The sequence below is a fragment of the Sparus aurata genome, chromosome 20, assembly GCF_900880675.1.
Source record: "Sparus aurata chromosome 20, fSpaAur1.1, whole genome shotgun sequence".
NCBI lineage: Eukaryota > Metazoa > Chordata > Actinopteri > Spariformes > Sparidae > Sparus > Sparus aurata.
The window spans coordinates 14,805,665-14,828,247 of NC_044206.1; the positions used below are offsets into that span (position 1 = coordinate 14,805,665).

General features: G+C 42.4%; 2 long non-coding RNA genes across 3 annotated transcripts; both read left to right on the forward strand.

Moving 5' to 3' along the window:
- Positions 1–19,192: 19,192 nt before the first annotated feature.
- LOC115571405 (uncharacterized) lies at positions 19,193–20,958 on the forward strand. 2 transcript variants are annotated; one of them, XR_003981918.1, is made up of 3 exons: positions 19,193–19,210; positions 20,646–20,781; positions 20,898–20,958. It is a non-coding gene; the product is annotated as an uncharacterized LOC115571405 (long non-coding RNA). The 2 variants fall into 2 exon arrangements; XR_003981919.1 differs by lacking the exon at positions 19,193–19,210 and adding an exon at positions 20,205–20,232.
- Positions 20,959–20,982: 24 nt separating this feature from the next.
- Positions 20,983–21,694, forward strand: LOC115571459 (uncharacterized). Its single transcript, XR_003981937.1, has 2 exons — positions 20,983–21,121; positions 21,370–21,694. It is a non-coding gene; the product is annotated as an uncharacterized LOC115571459 (long non-coding RNA).
- Positions 21,695–22,583: the final 889 nt, after the last annotated feature.

Genomic DNA, 22,583 nt, shown 5'->3' on the forward strand with positions numbered 1-22,583 from the left:
GAAAAGCCTGCTCCAAGTTATCAAAGCTATTGCCTCTATAAAAAAGGGAAGCAATTTCTAGAAACATAAAGCTTTGCTGCCTTGTTGCCAGTGATGGATGATGGTTACATATTGACAAGTGTGTCTGTTGCTGTAGAAGAACTCCACCAAATATACGCTGTCTGACTTGTACTGACTGCATTTGATGATATCTGAGAGTTACTTTTAAGTACTTCTAATATATACAGTGCTTTTATCATTTATAACATACAGATAGATTTTATTTAGTCGTAAAATAAATGTGGTCAAGTGTGCCATGCTTTCCTGTTTCATTTCTATTATCGAAAATTAGTTTGACTGTTAACTGCTGGCCAATTGTTGTTCCGAAGTAGATGGGAAAATTCAATAATCTCGCCAAGGTACACTTCAGGCTGGAGTTAAAAAATTGAGATAATTCCATGAAAATAATGCAAATGGAATAATGCTCTCTGAGCCTCGTAACATGAGTTAAATGGGTTAATTGGGGATGATGCTCATCAGAATCTTGATTTGACCAAATTAAAACCCAATTAGGCGGACTAAACAGATCTGGAAGATAAGGCAGATAAGAAAGATAATCCTCCCCCCCCACCCCCCTTTTCTTTCCTCAAAGGCACCACAGCACACACTTAGAGGGGTTTTCTTAGATTGCTCTCTCAGGAAAAGTATAAGAATATAGAGAGCTAAACAATTAAATGGGTTGACGTATTCAGGGATCTTTTTTGCTGACAAAAAGATGCAAAAGTCTGTTCGGTAATTAAAGGTATTGTCTTACTACAGTACACTGAAGGGATGCGGATGGTTCTCAACCCAGAATGGACCCCATTAACTTTTGAAGAGGATCCGGATAAAGGGAATGGTCCAGGATACTTTTCTAACTTTCTTTAACATTGTGAGTTTTTGTGGGTTTTTCGACATTTTGGTAAATTTTCTCAGGGAATATATTAATATTATTATATAATAATTGTTTTACGGTAATCTTTATAAGTACTGGGTAGGAATACATCTATTTAACCCATAGTAAACAATATTAAATACACATAAATTCCTGTAAGTACACAGTGTCTCTTGGTTGAAGAATATATTGTTTACAGAGTTCCCTTCATCTAGTGTCTCATTTGACTTTTGGACAAAACAAAATAAATACAATAAAAATGCTCTAACAGACCCAGAAGAACCTCAGTTTTAACTGAAACTCCCGAACTTGCCTCTCTGCTCCTTAAACTGTCTGCCAACAGAGAAGCGTTTCCCACTCTGTAGTGCGAGGGAGAGCCAGTTGGAGTGTTTTTTTCTGGCTGAAGCGCAGTCAGCTGCGTTGCCAGGTGTCCCCTGGAACCCAGACTGTAGACCAGTGCGAAGCAGGATTACGATTACAAAAACAAAAACATGTTTCCGCAAAAATTTGAATGGAGGACAGGTCTAACCCTAACCTTAATTAGACCCCATTAACTTTTTGGTGCAGATCCAACATAAAGGGACGGAGCCAGGCATGGCCATGTGGTCATGAAGAGTTTTTATTGTAAAAAAGACAAAACAAAAACACTGTGACTTTTTTGTATCTTCCCTCTGAACGTTTTTTTTTTTTTTAATTCAACGTCATAGGGGTGCCATCGCAGTAGCTGTTTATTCAGTACGCCACCAATGTACACGGCTAAAACACCAACCATAATTCACAATGAGGAAACATTTTTCCAGGATGTCTGGTCACTCCAGCTGGGCCTTGGCAGGGGTATGCACTGTACTGAGTACCATTCTAGTTCAAAATGAGTTAGCTGAAAACATTTAGAATGGTGGTAATGCTTTCAACCAACTTGTGACGCTGATATTAGCTTTATTAGCTAGTTGCTCTTATCATCTAGCGACGGAAGCCTGTCTTGGTGTTCTTCTGTCCGAAATGCAGGTTCCACTGGATCAAAATAAAATCGGCAAATGTCCCACTATTGTTGTTGTTCACTGCATATATGGGGTGTGAGAATGGAAAGCATGGGCATGTGAAAAAGTACATTCTCAGTCTGTGGGAATAATTGAAGTTTGATTAAAAATATGTCCAGAGAATAAGACTTCCTGCCGCATAAGTCTGCATTATCCAACAACGTTTCACGAAGCTGCACAAGACGCTCAGTCTTCCACGTCGACACCTTTCTAATGACCTCGGCTGCTGATTTGTTTGTCTGCTGTGTTCTCGTTGAAATTCAAAGTCTGACATCTTAACCACACTGTGATTATGTGATTGCTAAATCTAACGAGCTCATTAATAGCTCTGAGGCGTTTTAATGAAGGTTCTAATTGAAACACATCCAGCGCTGATGGGGAGAGGAGGCCCTGGAGAACTTGGGGCCGCTGGATAAAGACAATTTAGCAGGCAGAAATATTTCTTTATTATTTTCTCATACCAATTAATTAGTTTTCAATTATGATGTTTTTGGTCCAGAAATGGAAATGGACGGAGATGGGAGTGGATTCTTTGAGGCGTGCACGTTGTTTTCTCCTGTTGCCTCCCAAACCAAACCCCAAATTTTGGCGAATTATCCTGTGTGAAGAAAATAATACAGGTTACCTTTTTGTCTCTTTATTCCCATGAATTTCAAGTTAATTTTACCCTTGGAGATTTGTTCTTCAATTAACTCGAGCATTTATCCAGGTGTTTCATTTTCTCCTTATACGTCACCTCTCTTGACTTCCCTTTGCCCCTCACGTTCACACTCCTTTCCTCCCCTCTTCCCCGTTCATCCCTCCTTCATAACACTGCTTGAACTACCCATCCATAATCAAGATTATCATCGCAGCGACCCGGCCGGTAATGACCTCAACAACAGATGAATGGTAAATCAATAAGCACTCGCTGACCTTGCGGCAGAGTTGGACTGGGCCTCTCTCACTCATGGAACAATAGCTTAATTATAGAGGAAGACAACCAGAGTAATGGAGGTGTTATTTTATGAAATTATACCCATAAAAAGGATGTGGATTTCTATGTTCGGCAGCAGCGTGGCCGAGTAAGGGCAAGAGAGTGATCTGTAACTGGGAGGCCGGGTTCAAGCTCAGTTAACAGAAATGATTTGCCACGCTCGAGGGTCTTCAAGCAATTACGGGGTCTCCAGGTGGTGTTTTCTTCTTCTGAGCCCACAATCTTCAGTGTTTTTAATTGTGTTATGTTGTGTTTTTTCTTTTGGGCCTCAGTCATCATAAGTAATCACTTCGAAAATCTCAGAACTGGAGAGGAGTACCGTTGAGATCCACTTTAGGAAGGCACTGCAGCTGCCCCAGTGGAGCGGCTCATCGGCCAGAATTTAAGACTTGACACTGAGCTTAGAAAGGAACAGGCTTGTTTATTTAGGTTTTTTTTAACTGGGTAACAGGTTGAACGGGGGCCCAGAGACCAACTACAGATCCGAGCCAGTGCCTCGGTCAAGGGCAGTGACCAGAGAATTGACCTAGTACAAATGTTTTGATGGTGTAGGGAAACCAGAGCTCCCACAAACTCCACAAAGGACTTGCCACATCTTCTTTGCAAGGTTTGAAGCAGAACTGTATTTTCAAGACTTTTCCTCATACTGCATTCGCCATTCTGATGTTATGGTTTGACTGGTATGCTGCCTAGATTACAAAAACCAACTTGGATAACTCTCTGCGTGGAAAAAAAACAAGGAAACACTGTTAATACACTTACAAGCCACAGACTATGTTGGGGAATTTGAGATAGCAAACTTCTGACAAGATTAATTTGGTGGTTGACCCGGAGCTTTCGATACGATTGCATGATCGCCAGTTCCAGTTATCATTTCTGAAGTGTTTTAAAATCTTCTGAACAATGTTGGCCTCAAAGCGAAGGTACATTGTTTTTCCTTGCCGTTGGAAACAGCAGGTCAGAAAACAATCCTAACATGGAGTCAGTATAAAAGCTGAGGCTTCTTCATCAGCAGATGAAATTGGCCAATTGTCATGGAGCTGTAGAGGTGCACAGCTCCACAACAGCTACAAATTGGACTTTGTGATGCGTTAGTTTTCTCATGTGCTGTTTCCAAAGTCATGAATGAACAGTGGACCTCCGCCCCGTTTGACATTTTTTTTTTTTACCAAATAAGTCATTAGGTCTGCAGAGAAGTGGACAGTAAGCTCCAGCTGAGACATTTGGAAGGAGACCCACTGATGTTATGAGCCTCGGGACGATGTTACACCAGGAAAATTAAGCGCCAACAGTGTCTAAAAATCTGACTGATCTGATCTTGTCCTCCTTTTTTTGATTCTCATTAATGTGTCGGGGGAGAACCAACACACACAAACACAAAAAGAGAAACAGTCAAAGCCAACAGAGTGGCGCCGCTTCCCAGCGATAACATAATTGGAACATAGGAGCACCTGAGCCCAGATAATGAAGTGAACTAATAGAGATAATTGAATTTTGTATCACCCTCAGTTACAATTTCACCTTCACTTCCTTCATTTACAATCTACCTCACAGCCACGGTATGAATTTAATGATTTGTCTGTCTTTTTCTGTTGCTTAATCTGTTTCTCTCCCTCCCTCCGGTATCCTTCCCTCCTCCCTTTGTCCTCCCCTCTCCGTCTCTGTCTTGTAATCCCTACCACCTTTCTTCCCCTTTGTTCCCGTTTCATACATTTCTTTCCTTTTTCTCTTTATTTTACACTCGGGTCTCTGATGCCTTTTAAACACCACAGTCCTTGCACACCCACACCCGCACACGGGTAAAGATACACATCTCTGGATGCACATGGCCGTACAAAGAGATCCTCGAGAAGACATGGCACTCACCCCGCAGCTCCATTGGTAGATGCACAGAAGACATTTGTAACACTGAGTGATGGGTGTTAGGGGAATGGTGGGTGTAGCCACTCCACATCTGAATGGCTGATTGATCTCGTCGCAAAGTGGGAGGCGCTGCTTTTTGTTTGTGTGCGTGTGTGTATGTTGTTGCCGATGATGAAGTTGGCGAGTGTATTTTTTCTCACAGGGGATGCTCAGCCCCGGAGTGGGCGGTATGTGCACACAGTATACAGACACTTACACAGGCCTGATTTGTTTCTGAAGGAGGCCAAATTAAGCATCCACAAGCAATTCAAAGACACATTTCTCAAATGACATCTTTACAGCATGCTATTTTATTGACTTTAAATGAATGCTATTACACGGCAAAATATGTCTCTCAACATTTTAAGCGCAGTGACGTCTGCTGTGACTGAACAAAGCTTTGTTTATTGCTAGACTAATACAAAGAAGACAAGCAAGGAGAGCCATTAAGAGCCGACGCTGTGAACTGATGACACAAAAATAAAAGCTGAAATAGTTAAAAGAAGTACATTTGGGCACTTTTCATATTTAAGAATGAGCCACTAGGGTGCGCGAATTAAAAGGAGTAGCAGCATGTAGCTCATGCCAAGTACTGCAGACTAAAGAAAGGCTTCTAAAATTGCTAACTTTCACCGAGATTTCTGAAAAAGCAAAGATGTATGGGTTTCTACTACAGCACAGTTACAACAATATCTGAACTAGACTAGCCCCAGACACTTGGCTTGCCCAGGGACTTCATTTTGCCTGTGATCTTGTAGTCGTCCTGTTCAGGCACTTGATGGTATTCAAGGCATTTAAGGCTTAAGGTGTTTGTTTGGTAAATGGAACAAAACAGAAATATAGAAAATCCAATAAAAAAAACAACGACATTCCCGTCAGTATAATTACAATCACACATTTCAGTATTTTAAACCTCTAAGCTGGGATCCGTTGGGAGTTTTAGTTATATAATTTCAGTGTTGAGGCTTTTTCAATCATAAGCTTCATAACTAAAATGACTGAATAGGTTGATTATCAGCACCTCTCAGTAACAATATATTTTACTGTTCCCAAAACAACATCATACCAGTGACCTGAACTTCACTGTAGGGTTACGGTTTGGTTAGGTTTAGTCAAGAAACTTACTTGGTTAGGTTTAGGAAAACATAATTGTTTGGGTTCAAATCACTACTTTGCCAATGTGAGCTCTGTAACAAACGTACCTACATAATCTAAATCACTGGAGTTGTGTTATGCACGCGAAATACATTCAATATTTCAGTAAGTTGACTTCTGGTTTCACGCTGGACTCAAACAGCAGTCACCTGAATGAAAATCCTGAGCTTGTTTAACCCGACTGTCAATCCACAACCTCCTCCTTATGTGGACACTTTTAATACTGCTTCACCTCACTGCTTTCGGTGCAGATGTATTATTCACTACAGCCACTAGGGACTGACAGCAAACATAAATATGGGTTGTGATAACCTGGATTCTATTGAGATTTTAGCAAAAAGTGAGGTGGGTACTGTAAGTTGAGGTGGATGAATGTGCTTACAAAGTGATTTCAATACCGGAAACCAGGCTTTTCCATGCGCTCTCCGACCTACATTCATTTGGCCACTTAAGCAGTGTGGATCCAGTGATGGCATGTAGGTCAGTCAGTCCTGCTTTTGGTCCAGAATAAAGTATCTGAACCTCTCAATGAATTTTCATGAGTTTGGCTACAGATAGTCATGGTTCCCAGAGGATGAATCGACTATTGACTTTGCCTCTGGTTTCCTGCTATGTATACGTGAGATTGTCATTTGTGGTTCAGAGGGAAATATCTTGACAGCTACATGGGTCGGTTTGCCATGGAATTTGCTACATTTGATATAGTCAGTCGGCCTGTCTTTGCAAACCCTGATAGGTGTGAAGCGGAGGCAAACCTGGCATGGAGTATGTAATACAGAAGTAGAGAGCCAAGGAGTTTGAACAGGATGAGACACTTACCTAGAGCAGATTAAAACACATGTAGCTCGGATGGGCGTTGGAAAATACCACTATGTCTTCTCATTCATTGAACTCAACAGAGAGAGGAATACCTGCAAAAGGTGGATGGGAAGACAAGTGTGGGGGATATAGATGAAAGTGCAGGATGGATGAGAGTAAGAAAAAGGAGGCGAGGGGAGGACGGTGAGTGGACCAGGATGTGAGAACAGAGATGGAGGAGATTGACAGAGGCAGCGAGATAGAGTTGATTGACAAGGAAAGAGACAGGTGGAGAGGGAGGAGAGATGAAAAAGGGGAGCCGTGGGAGACGCTCAAAGACGAAAAGAGGGAATTTAGGTTCTTACAAATCCATACAAGTCGGTAAGAACTTTTTTTTTTCTATCAAGGCCTCTTTGAAGTTTAATGGGTAAAACGTCGATAAAGAGACATCATCGGGGGGCTCAGTTATGCGTCCGCCTCGGCCCGACTTTGTGAAGTAAAGAGAGCCTTCCTGAAAACCTTTATTAGTGAGACTAATGCACCGTTTCCATTGTTTTGACTGGAGGTGGTGAACGTGGCCCACCACTCCAGACTCACCCACAAAAAGGTCTCACTGATGTTCATTAATTTACTGTCTGCACACATAATAAACACATGACCTTTGCTGCGCGAAATAGCGCCCGCCTCTGCCCTTTATCCCCCGAAAGTCTTCGAGGTTTTTCCTCCCTCGCAAGTCTGTTCATTTCATGCCGCGTCGAGCCGCCTCCACAATAATGAAAACCTTGAAATGCAAATGTGGCGCCGACACACTGTCGCACATTTTTTAAAGACACTTTTCAACCCTTGAAAGACATGGTTAAAGTAGGTCAAGAGCCACCAAAAACTTGATCTATTATCTATTAAAATAAGATTATTATAGTTCTTGGTTTCTACCTAAAGTACACAGCCGGGATCTGCCCTGGTTAGCTAATTACTCGACTGACCTCACCACTGTGCTGAACTGCAACAATTGGGTCAAGAGGTTTTTCTTAGAGTAGAACATTAATCTGATGCTCGCACGCATTCGCTATTTTATTTCTCCCACACACATACTGTACAGTCTCTCTGCAGTCCCTCTCAAAGTTATCTCCCCTCCCACTCTCACTTTATTGTCAGCCTCAGCTGTCACATTATCACAGAGATGGAGGAGAAATTGCATGTGAGCGTGTGTCAGAGAGTTGAAATGGTTCTTTGTCATTATACGTCTGAAGGGGCTCTTTAACTTCTCAAGCCATTGCAGGCATGGGATCCAGCTGAGAGTTTGAGTGCTTTGTCCACAAGCGCCCCGGCTGATCTGAACCCTGATCCTTTGGAAACATTTCAAAAATGGCCCAGGTTTATATCAAATGGAAATTATTGTGATGTTCACATAGTACAGCAAAAAGTTAAGTTAAAGGTAGCTGAATGTAAAAGTGTCATTCATTACCGAGCTCCGGGGATGGTGATGTTGATCCATCTGTCGGTTCACTTTGGTCCAGGCTGAATATCATTATGAATTCTCATGACATGTGGTGCAGCCATTCATGATTCCAAGAGGATCCTTGTTATTGACTTTGGAGGTCCTCTAGTTTTCCCTGTAGCACCGTCACGACAATAATATTTGTGGTTCAGAGGGAAATTTTAATTGAAAATTTCAAGGTTCCCAGAGGATACTTTTGAATGACTTTAATGAACAAGAATTCAGTAAATTACCTTAAAATTTACCAGATGGATTGGCCCAAAATTTTTTACACACATAATGCTTATAGGCCAATTTTTTTTCTTTTTTTCATATAGCACCAGCATTAAGCCAAAACGTTGTTTTATGATCGAATAACTGCAACACAAATGACATTCCCACTGGCCCCAGTTCTACTTTGTGTTCAGTGCTAGACTGCTAGATAATGTAAGCATGCTAACACGCTATGCTAATGTGGTGAACAAGGTAAAATCAGCATGTTGTCATTGTGAGCATGTTAGCGTGCCCATGTTAGCATTTAGCTTTAAGTGCTAAAAAGGGCCTGAATACAGTCTCCTGGAGTGTCATGGCTGACTCATGTGTGTCAAACCACAAGGGTGGTCTTTATCTGACGTGAGTCAGCTACTCTTACCTACACCTTCACTACAGGTGCAGCTGATGAGAAAAAACATACATACAGTTTTAAAATCCTTACATAAATTCTTTTGCTATGTTCTGATGACAGTAGCAATCGCTCTGAACTTGTTGATCTTGTATGCACAGGTTGTGTGTGAAGTGCTTGCTGTGGTGCTCATCAGGAGACAAAGTGCTCGAGGCCAAGGACTCAACTCTCCAGGCTGTTTGGTTAATTAAAACTGGCCTGCAAATGTGTATTAAAAAAAAACTTGCTATTTAACTAGAATTCTAAAAAGAAGCATTGGTAAGAAACATAAATTGTTCTTCAATGCAACCTAAAAAGATGCAAATGTAGATATATGCACAGTATTTATTATTCTTGCCATGACCACCCGGGATCCCTCCAGATTTGGGATCTTTCAGCATTTTTGTCAGCAGGGCTGCAGCTATAGACACACTTTAAGTTAATATCTTAAAAGTTGAAATAAAAATGCAATCTCCAATCAAAACTTTAAACAATTTATACCATTAAAACATAATCTGAATCCTTCGCTATTCCCTGTCTTCAAACCGGCATCTATTAGTGTTGGAGGCTGCGTTGCTACTATTTCAGCGTCTCTCTTTTTTTCTTTTTTTTTTTCTACATGTTTACAGCTGCGGCACCAAAAAAAAAAAAGATGAATAAATACATGTTATTGATCAAATGAACCGTTTGAAAGTGTGTATCTCTAGATTAGATATTACATTTTGGGCACACACTTTACTAATCAAGCACTGATTTATTACAGGAACATCTGACTATTGCCTTTTAACACTTGACAGCCATGTAAAAGTTTAATCTGCTCCTGAAGAGAGCGGAGAACAGATGAATTTTACATGTCCACTAAATTCGTTGCTTTGATTGCCCGCTCGCTGCTGGCACTACTTCTTGACTGCAAACAGACTCTTCCTGGAACGGGTCCTTCACACTGAAACACTGGGAAAAAGGGATCTCGCCTCACTGTTCCCGTGCCTTCACAGTCCAATCTGTTCCCAGATTGTGGAGGTAGATGAGTTCCTTCTCCAACTGGATTGGCAGCTGCTTACAGTCACGACTTGTGATATGGAATACTATAATCTGCACAGATGCACATCCAGACTGTTTGAACTGAGTCTAGTCACTGGGTAAGCTGTCAGCGCTGTGATGCTTCGGAGAAAAACATGCCACATTGGAAGGCAATATAAAACTCAATTATGCCAAATGTCCCTCCCTCAGTACACAATGAACAGTATGTGCTTGTTGTTTATGTATTTCAAATTTAGCATTTGTGATTAGAGGGCGAGTCTGCGTGATGTTGTTTTTTTCTTCATTTTGGTGACACTCGTATTGTACAGCTACTATAAAACAGAATGAAAGTAATGCCTCTATATTTACAGGGTCGAACAACAATTACTGCAGTAGAGAGGAACATTTAACTAGTAAAATATTCTTTAGGGGCATTGTGACAGGAAACAAAAGGACTGTATGGAATGAAAGACAGGGAGAAAATGTTCTGTATGTGTGTCCTCTTTGCTTTGAATGCATCTCAATGGAATACAATGAAATAAGTCTATAAAACAACATGAAGGTCTACCTCAGGAGGCTCTTTCAAAGAACTTTGTGACCCATTGACTTAATAATTTCTATAAACTGTATGAAAAAAAGGTCAAAATCAAAAGATAATCAGTTTTTCTTATCATGCATGACGGTGTGAAGCAGAAAATCCTCACATTGGAGAAGCTCGCACCAGTGAACTTTTTCTACGTTAGCTTGAAATATGATTAAAACAATGAATTGATTGTTTAAATGGTTTCAAACTAACAATATTCATGTCAGCCTCAGCTGTATGTATCTATTATTAAATTGCGAATGTTAGCATGCTAACACAGAGCTAATATGGTTAAGGGTGTTATTGATAAGATTCAGTCACTGAATGTATGAAATTATTTCCACAAACTGGCAACTACCAAGACTTTATCTCTGGCAAAACACAGACACCATGTGATACTTACCCTCAATTTCCACTGGATACGTGTCCGCTGCGTTGCGGCTCCGATCCGGTTTTGCTCCGCCATCCGCCGTCCGGCAATCCCCACCGGTTGCGGTTTGAGTCCGCCACGGCGCAGTACAGTAGACAGCTGGCTCACGAGGCAGAGGGGTTCCCGTGATAATCACATAATCACTCACGACTGCAGTTATAGGTCTGTGTTATTAAAAACAACAACACGAAGTGTTCCCGACCGAAGGATCAGCAGAAGAGCTTGTGTTTGTCTCTTTTGGGAGATTTGTGTGCTGGTGTTTTGAAAGGTAACTGGATGCTGTTTGTTATTTTGGCGCTTGACTTCCTGTCTGCTCGGTGCTAAATTCAGCTGAATTGCTGCGTCGTGCTCCGGCATCCGCCAGATATAGAAGTCCTGCGTATCTGTGCCGGAAGGCTCCGGACTGCCGGAGCTGGGACGGAGCAGATACGCAGCGCAGCGGACCTGGTGGGGATTGACACATTGACTAAAGTGAAAGGTATCTGCTCCGCTGGCGTGGCGGAGACGCAACGCAGCGGAGACGTATCCAGTGGAAATTGGGGGTTACAGTGTTGTTAGAAGCTGGAGCCAATCAGGGCAGAGACTCTCATCCATCCATTCATAATCTGGTCAGGCTCCAGTATTTTCAAAACTCAGCCGTCACTTTTCTCAACTGCACCCAACCCCGGGAGAACATCATCCCCAACCCTCCTCCACCTTTCAGTGCCTCTCCCACCTCCTTCACCCATTACGCCCCAGCCCGGAACCTCTGCTCCTGAGACACCCGCCTGCTCTCTGTTCCCCGCACGAGACTGTCTACCTTCGGAGACAGAGCCTTCAGGGTCGCAGCCCCGACCGTCTGGAATGCTGTCTCTGCATGACGTCCGCAATGCTTCATCTCTGGACGTGTTTAAAAAAAACACCTCTCAGACATCATCTGTTCACTACAGCCCGCAGCCTGCAACCTCTCCGAACTCAGTATTCTTACATCGAGATAAACAAAACAATCATTTTGGACCCGTCAAAATGTTTCAGACAAATTCCCCATAATAATAATTAGACTGATTTATTCTGCACTTTTTCGTCAAGTGCTGCAGACGTGCTATTTAAAAAAAAAATGATTTGTGTGCGAAAATTTTTATGGGAAACGTAATACCTGCTTTACATTAGCATGTTGCTAGCATGTTAGCCTTGCTGAGCCTGTATACTCTTTTTTTTCCATCGAAACAAAGAATTAGCAATCACAAAAGGATAAATCCACACACACACACTAATGCAGGTACAGACATAACGTGCCATGGCTTCAGATATACACATACAAAACGCACAAGCACCGCGTTATGCCCCACACACTCATTCATACACTCATGCATCAATTTACCCGTGTATGATCCCTCTCTCTTTGTCACAAACACACTTTCTCTTCCCTCCTTCTCTGTTTCTATTTCTCTGACTCACCCCAAAAACACACACACACACACACACACACACACACACACACACTTACGCACACACACTCATCGTAGCTGCCACGGTGACTAATGAGAATATGTGACAGTGCTGGCGGTAAGTGAGACAGAGAGGAAGTGGAATCGAAGGACACCAGAATTTGTCATTGAGGAAAAGAAGGGGTTACGGGGGTTCAGGGCTTACCACTTCCTCCTCACGCCTGACCAATGGCTGATGAGTATTTAGAGCGGACTTGCAGACAGAGGAGACCACATTGGAGAGACTCCGTTGCAAATGTGACCTCTGTCTTTTTTTAAAATCCATTTATCTTTATCAGCCCGCTTTCCTGACAATTTTTCGCCTTCTTAATATGGGTCTTCCTCTCTTCCCGGCAATTTCAATAGCTCGCTCTCCGTCATCGCAATCACTCCCCGTCTTCTCCCTCCCCCCTCGGTATTCATTTACTATCTCCTCGCCATCGCTCACACTTTGTTTGTCTCTCCACCATCACTGTCTCTGCCCCTGCTCTGCTATCATGCCCCCCCCTCCATCTGTCTGTCTATTTCCTCTACTCATCACCTCCTTTCTTTCCGTCCGCATTCTCATTTTTCCCCGTCTATCCATCTCTCTGTCTCTTTTTCTCAGGTGGCGGTGCAGATTAGTGGTTAGCGAGAACCATCCCATTACTGTAAGGTTACAGATTCAATCTCCCAGGCAGACGGCGTGCACATCAACAGCCATGTGTCCTGTCAAAATGTCCTTGGGCAAAATAGCTGAATATACACCTGCGCAGTCATTTTCAAGTTTCTTTCAGAGTAAAAATAATCTTTTTATTTATTTTTTTTTGCTTTACAATCTTATATTATTGTCCTTGAGGTTGTATAGCCTCGGAGCATTAGTCTGACTTTGACCTCCACTCGTTGTAAGTGCTGTTATTACACTACACTTGTGTTTAGGTTGGTACACTCAAACTTTTAGGGCCATACTAATGATTATTTCCATTGTGGTTTATTCTGCACTTATTTTCTTGACTGAGCCAGACATCGTTTGGTGTATAACGAGTCAGCAAATGGCAGAAGATGTCTCAGAGAAACACACAAGAAAGACGGTGACAACACAAGGATATGCTTGTTGCATAAGCAGTTGAAGGGTGACAGTGTGACACGATTATTAATGTAAACTCTGTAATAATCTTCACCTCCTGCTTTGCTTGCACTCACCGCCTCTTATCTGCTCGACCGCACACTCCTCGCGCCCCGCCGCTCCCCCTCTTTTGTTCGACCACACACACTGTCTGCACACCTTGTGGTTGTTCATGAAACAACAAGGAAGCTAGCTTTGACTGAGAAGTGACTACATCAACATCTACTTCAGAGAGCGGATGACGGGGCGTTTTTTTCCCATCCATCAGTGATCTGCAATGTTTTAACTCCACCTTTTAGTTTCGGATCAGTGTGCTGGTTAGGTCAACCGCAGCATAATGAAACAAACAGGACGGCACTGAGCAGGTCTTTTGACAGAGGATCTACAACTTTTGACAATGGACATGCAATGAGGAGAAATGAACTGAACCGGACAGCTTGGTGGAAACAAGGCTTAAAAGGCGGGTTGAATCCAGACTCAGGCACTATCCCATCCGGACCTGGACCTTTAGAGTTATTCATCTTTTATATAATTTTTCTTGCCTTTATATCACTGGTTTAATAGCCAAGGGGAAACTTACAGACCAACTGCATGCATCATGAGTCATCTAATATGAGGTTAGAGGTTGAAGGAGGTGTGAAAGCTGGGCTGCTGGTCTACTTCTATGTTCTGTATAGTGTACTGAATCATCATGCAAGTTCGAAATGATGATATCATGGACCTATATGCTCGAGGACATTTTCTATTACTGGACCTCTTTGAATTCTAATTAAATACCCGTGGTATAGAGGGACAGTGCACGATGAGGGGGGGAGGTGGACAAACTGGTGGTGACGGTCCTGGTTAACAATTGAAGCATAATGACACAGGTCCCTAAATTATAACCATGATCTTTCCCTGAAACCTAACCAAGTTGTTGCTGTGCCTAAACCCCATCAAAACCTGTTTAGTGATATCTCAATAATCTTCAAGAACTGCCAGACAGGAGATCAAAAATGTAAAAGTCCCTCAGAACAAAAGCATTAAAAAGACAGATAATGAACTTCTATGAAAGTTCCTTGCCAAATAATGATGCTTAGGGTGGCAACCGTCCTGACCTACCGTCCCAAAGCTTCAGTATTTGATGAGTTGGGGAATAAGAATCAAAAATCAATTTCTCTTTGTTCACCATCTGTCTTTTAAGGCTTTTCTTGTGAAGGACTTTGTAAAGTGAGATAATCCAAACTACATTTTTGATCTCCTTGATTGATTCTGGTAGTTCATGAAGATTATTGAGATTTCACTGTCAGTCAGATAAATTAATCATTCAAGTTGTGAGCTGTGCGTAATCGCTGCACTTTCTGACGTCTGCTCGTTTACGGCCTACATGAGAATCAGGCTCGTGTAACATTCTCCCAGCTCCACTGTGAACGAGATTTATAAGGCAGAGCATTGCGAACACGAGGCTTTATAAGTATGCATATGCTTACTATGCATATGCGTGACCAAATGATTTTGGCTCGAGTGCTAACGCAGAGTTATTAGTTGTGATTCTGCACATGCAGTTTTACCTGATCTGTGTGCAACAAAGTGTATCACCTGGCTCGTCGCCCAGTCTTGCTCCAAAATCACAGAATGTAATCAGGTCGTCTTTGAGATATTCTGATAACCAACCAACAGACGGGATTGATAACAAGACTGGCTTTGCTGTGAGTTATGATCCTGCTCCAGAAAAGAGAGACCTTTATATCCAGACTTCAACATGAGGCGGGGTGTCAAGTGATCAGCAGCGTACATGACTGTGGAGCTCCAGGGTTGGCGCTCGGAAGTGATTCTCCCCTCGTAAGAGAGAACGCTTTTATTGCTCTTTTATCACCCTCATCATATCAAACAAATGAACAAATAATCTTGTAAACCCAGAACAAAATGAGCTTTTGTTTTCTTGCTGCCAAGCGTCCTGGAAGATCATTTGTCACATCCTCCTTATCTGGCTTCCAAAAGGTTTATCTTTTGTTGCGAAAAGTATCTTTTCTGAGCAGGGGGATGAAAGGCAGCATTAACAAAAAAAAAAACACTTTGATTGTATGAAGGCTCTTTGGAAGCATCTGTCAAATACTTAAGGTCTGAAGAAGCAGCTTTGAAGAAGATTCTTATGGTAATTACAAATGGACGTTTGCCTAAAGTGGTCTGCAGCCTCGCTTTAGGTAAAATGACATCATATCAGAGACACATGCGTTAGTGGGTGTGCATGTACTGTGCACTTACATGTATGGATCAAGCCCAACGTGTGCATGTGCTCCCAGGCCGCCGCTTTAATTAAACTGGCTTCCATCTCTGATAAAGGTTAATTATCATGTACCCTGCAATAATAATGCACGATATTTAAAAGCCTTCAGGGATGAGTTATTGCACCCTTTTTCCGTAATAACAAGATTACTTTGAAATTTGCCGTGACTGAAGAAGTATTTTATTATTGTTATTACTGCTGCACCCATGTGTCCCAATACACTCCCTTGCCTCAACCACTTAGCGCTACAGAAGGATATAGGGCAAAGGGTTCGACTCACACTGCTCTTCAAATGAGGCTTTCTCAGAGACACACTTTAAATCAAGGGTTATGAGAACTTAATAGGTCCATTATGTTATGATCATTTTCTTTGTGACAAGCATAAAACAATCGCTACCAGTTTGCTGATGTCTCTGTAGCTAACTAGCTACCCAGCGAGACGATTTGTGCACGACACTCCCACATTTTCATGTTTTTAAATGTTGTATTCTCCTAATTCGATGGCAGATGACGTCCACAAATTAGCAAAGTACAGCAGCGAAGTTGTTACACTTGTTAGCACTCCTCTAATATCAGTGCCGAATGGCAGGGTAGCAGCACGGATTGCTAATGTTAGCCCATGAAGCACCACTAGTGGCCAGGTTACTGAAGCACTGCTCTTTTTTAATCGATGACTTGAGCAATTGTTCTCAATGACTCGCAAGTGCACACGTATTTTCTTTCCAAAAGTGTTGTTTTAATAATGTCAGGATTGCCACAGTAACGCAAGAGAATCTTCACAACTGAAGACAGTATGATAAAATGTCCAATCGCTTCTGCTTTCATAAACGCCACGGACAACAACTGTTGACGTATTAGGGTCTTGAAGGGCTGGCCCAATTCACAGGGGGGAAGATGTCAACCACTAGCCACTGTGATGAAAACAAGGGATAGGGATAAGAATTGGAAAATCCCATTCTGAATCGCAAAGTTATTATCTAGTGACTAAAGCTATCAGACAAACATTGGTGAGTAAACAGTATAGAATTTGCCTGTGCGATGTGGTGAAGAAAAAGTAAAATGTTGGATGAAGTGGAAAGTACAACGTGCAGTACTTGACTTAAAATATAACCCAAACTGCACATTTTCTTTGAGGTTTTAAAACAGCTGCCCTAAAGTGGTCAGAGGTAGTTTAATCCTTTTAAAGTCCTCTGTTTGTTTTCAAATCACCTCGAGTCCAAAGACCATAAACACATTAACCATTAAACCATTAGTTGGACATAGAAACAGAATAAAATTTTTTTAAAAGCACGAAGCGATTCATCTCACGCGTTTTTCTCTTTCTCTGTGAAGGACAGCTTTGTTGTCTCTCTGTAGTAGAAAATTGTCTTTGTCTTTGCCTATTATTCTCAGTAAGACTGGATCAAATGCTGCACATTAGGTGGTCCGCTCCTCATTTCTGTTGCTCACAGGGAGGGGGCCGAATAAAAGAATGTTTACATCTCAGTGCGTTGGCATTATCTCTTTATACAGAGAGACATAAACAAAAAAGTATTCAGAATAAAAATGCACGATGGGAACGGGGACGGGTGTTATCACAAAGTGGGCTCTTTGTTTCGTTGTGTGCGTGTGGGACATACAGAGACCTGTGTAAGTGACGCCTGTTGCGAAATGACTGCTGTGCAATGAAGGTCAGCCATTTTAGCATCTCTTATTGTGCTCGCTTGAAACAACCGAGGAATAGGGATGCATGAATAATGCATTAAAAATGAAGTTGTCATGTTTGATGCCGTTAGGCCGCAGAGCAACGCGTTATTTCCGGAGGTGATTGACAGATGATAATGACAAGTGGTTTCATTGGATCGGTTTGTTTGATGTCACTCACCACTTTGATTTTCGGATAAAAATGGAAAAGATCAAACATGAACAAACACACAAGCGTACCAAACTATAACGTGACAGTCAAAGTTTTTACATAAAGGGCAACTTCACCAGTTTTGCACAAGAAGGTGTGTTTACAGCTCTTGGGGAGTACCACTGCAAATGCGGAAACAGGCAGTATAAAGCCTTTTGTGGCTCCAGAGGAAGCTGCATGTAATCCAATGTGTTGTCACTCATTAGTTTAGATGCATTGTGGGTAATGTAGGCAGAAATGGAAGGGCAATGCGTTGAATAAAAACAGTCGATATCTGTTATTCTGCTGTTCAGATAATTTGTTTCAAAAATGAAGCGACGCTTGCGAGCTAGTTCAGGCAGTCAACTCGAGCTTCACTGCCATATACACACGTGATATGCTTCTCTTTCCAGACCATCCCACAAATGCACCCTCTCTATTGAGCGGGTTATTTAAACGCATGAATTTCGCTTCTCTCCCTCTGGCTCGTCAATGCCGCTGTCGCTCTGCACAAGCATCACCACCCGCTCTTTCAGCCCACCACCACCCCAGCATCCACCTGCAGGCTCTGTCTAGGGGAAATATATTTAATCATCACTCCCCAATATCTCATGTAAACATATCCGCGGAGAGTGGTGAGGTGAGAGCCTAGACGCCAAAACAAATCTTACTATGTTCTGCTTCTAATAAACATTTCAAACGTGAGTTGTCTGACTGAACTGACCTTGTGCATGAATTACCCACAATGCAACTCAGCCGCTACATTTTACCATTTAAAGTTACCATTTAAGGGAACAGTTTACCACCATCGAAGTGGGATTTGTTCAAATCTGAGTAAAATGCAAAACAATATATATATATATAATTTTGTTGGTTGAATGGACACAGCTGCCGTTGAAAGTTAACTCCATGATCCTTACTCTAACTGACTTCCTAACCTTTACCACTGACCCACTAATAAGCTCTTCCCAATTTCGGACCTGGTTTTTGTCCTGAATTTATTTATGCAATATTTCATCTGTCCCCAAATGTATGACTCACACACACAAACACACACACACGCACGCACGCACGCACGCACACTATGGCGGTAAATCGATGTCAATACAATTAGAGAGACACGCAGCAACGCACACACGCACGCATGATTATTTTGTTATGCGTGCGTGCGTGCGTTGTTACGTGCATATTGTATTTCACGCGTAACAAAAAGCTGCGTACGTATGAAGCAGCGTGTGCACATCTGTCTGTCACTGTTTGACAAATGTTGTTAGGCGTTCACACGTACGTGCGCTCGCAGACTCTGATGCTTCGCAGCCGGAAGTTGATCTGCAGCGCGCACACCAGTTCGCGTACATGAACGCCTCACGTAGTTGGCCTTTTCATTTTAACCAACCAGGGGGAGGCAGCAGTGAGCCATACTTTGCCTGCCGGAAATTCAAAAGAAGAAGAAGAAGAAGAAGAAGAAGAAGAAGAAGACGGACGATGAGAAAGGTGACCGGGAAATGGTTAATATTTACGTATAAATACATAGGTCATTTGTGTTGTGTAAGTAGAGTCTGGAGTATTGCTTGTTACAGTTTGTAAGCAAAACATTGAAACTGGGCCCCTCCTCGCGGGCTCAACTGTGTAACGTTAGCCTCCTGCCCCTGACAGCAGCAGTTACCAGGACGACAAAGGTAAGGAAATACAGTCCGAGAGAAGCGCTGGTGCCTCCATCACCAACACCGGGAGCCTCCGGTGTTATGTTGCCGTTGTGGTCAGCTGGGAAGACGTTATTAGCGGCGGATGCTAACCGCCACCGCTAGCCAAAGTTAGCATCGAGTTAGCTCACCACCACAACAGTCGACAGTCTAGGCTTTAGTTGTCAGTGACGGGAATCGGCCCGCGGCTCCAGCGCTTCACTCAGGCTATTGAGAGTGAGGAGTTGTCGTCATGGTACAAAGCCCCTCCCTCGATCTCGCGGGATCTTCCCCCTCTCCGCCATGATGGCAGGATGCCGCCGGCAAAACACGATTGTTTACGTGTGTTCTTAACTCTGTAGTAGAGGAGGTTTTTACAATTCCGCACTGTTTTACCATGCCTGGTAGTCACTGCTGCGTTAAAAACTGCTTCAGTATTGCCTCTGCATTTACACTCGGGTACGTTCTCTAAAAATGTCTTTTTGTCAGTACAACGCTGTTTTCACCACCTGGAGGCTTGTAGATGGCCAAGTCCTGCACCCAGCCACAGCAGAAAGTCTCGTAACTTTCCAAAGACTTGTGGCTTTTAAACTCCTGCATTGTGTAGTAACTTACACCAAAAACAAGGTAACTGACGATGTCCATGTATGTGCATGGAGGTAAATGATCCAGGTCTCTGTGCCATTCCTCTGCAGGGAGCTCGTATGGGTCGATATTTATTTCTTTTTCTTTGCAATCCTGAGTGCTGCTGCTGAGAGAGAGAGACGTGCTAGCACCATGGATGTATTGATATAATAGATCCATGCCTAGCACTCAGCAGCATCAGAAACAGCTAGTGGGGCTAACGGGAGCGCTAAACAGCCACCACCACACAGGACTAGAAGCCAGGTGATGATTAAGACGGGTTTCATTTTTAAAAGTCTAGCGTTTATTTTGGGCAAAAAACTCAAGGCTCAACCTTTTAACAGGGTTCATAAAACTCATTCTGTGCCTTAGACAAGATAATAAGGTATTAAGTACCAGAACTGCGCCCCCTGCTGTCGAAAACCCGCAGAGTGGGTTGATGCAGCAGGTGGAACATTTATATTGTTAGTGCTGCTAATCAGTTAGCTCGTTAATGCTTATTAGTTGCTAATAGTAAGAACTCTCCTACATGTGCTTGTATTATTGTTGTATATTGGCTGTTGTTAATTAAGCTGAATGATTCATTCTTATTTCTATTGGTTGTTTACCATTCCTGGTACTGTATAGTTAACCATGTACCTGCTGTTCTGATAACTGCTTTTTATTCTCTGTTACAGAACCACACAACTTTCATATACCTTCCACACACACATAATCATCTGTCACTCTCACACCATCAACCATTCCTAATCAGCAATTGAGAAACTAAAAGGATAGTTTAACAACAGATCCACTCAGACACATGTCACACTGGTGAACAGCACCTGTAGAACTGAGTTTTGAGAGCTTAAAATAGTGTTGCCTGTAACGTTGTGTCTGGTTTTCACCATTTTATATACCTACACTAAGCTTGTCCTTTTTCATGTCAGGTGTATTGTTGATACAGGGCTAAACCAGGGTTTGACAAGAGTTGCCAGTGTCTGATTCTACACCGTAACACAGCAGAGTGGGCAGGGCCTGCAGACCGACCCAGTTACACCTGCAGCGAGCAGACAGAGGACGAGGAGTGTGAGATCCACGGAGAAAGGAGCAGGAGAAAGAGAACGACAGCTGTCGCCAGCAGATGGGCATTGACTGTCGGACTAATTGAAATGTGAGTTTATACTCTGCCCTAGGGATGTAATGAGATCAAAATCTACAGTATTTGCCGTCATTTCATACCCTGCATGTTCACAATAATATTGAGACACTTTTGTTATCACGATATCGTGGTATTACCAATACGTTACATCCCTACTCTGCCTCCATTGTGCGAGTAGTGATCCCTGTTCGTGGAAAGTTATTGCGAATGTGTGTAAAAGTACAGTGACTGAAGTCCTCCCCCCCCTCCCCACATGACAGCGTAAAAGGCCGGCGCCCAAGGACGGTGTGACAGCAGTGGTGCCAATGACGAGAGTGATGTTGGCCCGAGGTGACAGTGAACAGCTGATACTCTGCCCTATCGTGTGAGCAACGATCTTAGGACGTAAATGAAGTGGTGTGCATGTATTGGGTTTAAAAGTGCAGTGACTGCCATCTCGTTTCCCCCACAGCTCCCGAGTCTGCGCCCGGTGGAAGACAGCGGTGGTCGTGGAGAATCGGTGTTACCAAGTCACCACAATAACGGACCCCTTCCCCCCAGACCCCATTCTATAATTTCTGTGAATAAATATTGTTTTAAATGCCCTTTACGGTCTCCAAGCACTTTCTTGGTTATCGAAACACACGTCATATACGTCAGCGTAGATGAGAGCCAAGTCAGAGACAAGAGAGACAATGAATGAAATCCCGCGAAATGATGTGCGGTCAATATGACCGCTTATGGCCGAAATAGGTAAAACAAATCATATTTTCTTTTCCTTTTCTGTAATTTATATAAAAAATATTCTCAATTAAAATACAGAGACTTTTAGAAAAATGGTTAGAAGTCTGTAATGTTTGCATTTTGTTTACATCGCAGATTGATAACTTAATTGTGATAATGTTCAAAGTTATTATTATTATTATTATTATTATTATTATTATTATTATAATGTATTATTATTTACTGTGCTAGGTATTCTTTTCGTGGTTCTTGGTGCTTGGAGCAATATTGTTGTGGTGGCATTCATGCCAATAAAGCAAATTTGAAATGAATTGAATTAATAAACCTTTAGATTATTGCCTGTAGACTGATAAGTGTTGTGTTTACAAATGAGCAATACATCCAGATTTCTTGAGATTTGTACTGTCAAGGGGAACTTAAATTTAAATATCAGGCGATGTTTTCTTCATGGAAATTATTTTTCGGGAAAGACAGAGCTAGCGCGGACGGGGGATCCGTTGTGTGAGAGCGGAGCGGAGGGTCAGCAGCTGGATTTTGCACGCACGGTCAGTATTATTAGTAGGTGTTTGAGGTTTATTACGTTTGCGGACATTGTTACATTAAATGTAATTATGTATCAGGCTTTGCGCCCTTGCCTTACAGCGCCTTTGCGTGCGCACAGTTTGCGTGTGTAGGCCCGTGGTCATGATAATCTGTCTATGGCTATAAGAGATGGATACACAATCAATTTCATGTTTATTGAATCAAAAAT